The sequence below is a fragment of the Carlito syrichta genome, unplaced genomic scaffold, assembly GCF_000164805.1.
Source record: "Carlito syrichta isolate Samal-C Ts95f unplaced genomic scaffold, Tarsius_syrichta-2.0.1 Scaffold316489, whole genome shotgun sequence".
Taxonomy (NCBI): Eukaryota; Metazoa; Chordata; class Mammalia; order Primates; family Tarsiidae; genus Carlito; species Carlito syrichta.
Window position 1 is genome coordinate 153,757 of NW_007260585.1, and position 1,335 is coordinate 155,091.

Sequence of the window (1,335 nt, forward strand, 5' to 3'; positions counted from 1 at the left end):
TGGCAATCTACTCACCTCAGCCTCCCAAAGGCACAGGATTACAGGCTGAGCCACCGAGCCCAGCAAGTGTATTTTATATACATGATTCTAGACTGTCATCTAGTACTGTTAGCAGATACTCAGCTTTTCCTATAATTTGGCCACTTATTTTTAATTCCTCTCATTCCCGAATCCTCTGAACAAGATGCCTCTTTTCCTATAAATGTCATATTTTGGAGACTCCACACAATTTCCCACTGTGCCCTGTCAAATGACTATTAAGATATTAGTAGTTTAGGCTGGGTGCGGTGGCTCAAGCCTGTAATCCCAGCACTTTGGAAGGCCTAGGTGAGGGGATTGCCTGAGCCCACGGGTTCGAGGCCAGCCTGGGCAACTTGGTGAGACCACATCTCTACAGTAAATAAAGAATTAGCTTGGCATGGTAGCATGTGCCTGTAGTTCCAGCTACTTAGAAGTTTGAGGCTTCCACTTGGGATTGCCTGAGCCCAGCTGGTCAACACTGGGGTGGCTGTGAGTGTGCCACTGTACTCCAACCTGGGCGATGGAGTGAGACTCCAACTCAAAAAAAAAAAAGAAAAAGATATTAGTAGATTGGAATTTAGGCATATCTTCTGAAACAGAAGGCCTGCTGTTATGCTGAATAATGACATTTCACTCAGTATTATATGATTTACTGTCAGCTTTTTATTCTTAGGTAACATATGTCCTTTCTTCAGGCTTCATTAATGGTTGGGGACCCCTCCATTGTTTTTTAAACAAACATTTTTGCTGAAGTATAACATACACATAAGACACTGCACAGAACGTAAGTGTACAAGCTGACATTTTTCTTTTTCTTTTTTTTTTTAGCCTTTATCACTTCTTCCAGGATAAGCTGACATCTTTAGAAGGTAACTGACATCTTTGGAAGGTAAATACTCCCCTTTATCCACCACTGAGATTTTTTTTTTTTTTTTTTTTTTTAGTTAGATCTTCTTACATATTACGACACTGATGTAGTATAATAACTTTTTTCCTGTTTCTCTCCTTAAAAAATATTTTGTTAATATTTTTCAAAGTCATTAAACCTCTTTAAAAAAACTTGATCTTTGATGATAGTGGAGAATGTATTGTCACTTAATCATCCCTCTCCTGTTGAGTAATCCTGCTGTTTGTAGTCTGCTTTTTCCCACACACAAACACAATTTATTAGGAAATTTGACTAGCTCTAAAATCCAAAATAGTCCTAAGGATGACACTAAGGGGAATTTAAAACCTGCAAAACAGCGCACTCCAATCCAGTGTCACTGGGGATGTTTCACTTCTGCCCTGAAAGAGACTCCTCTTCAAGGAAGG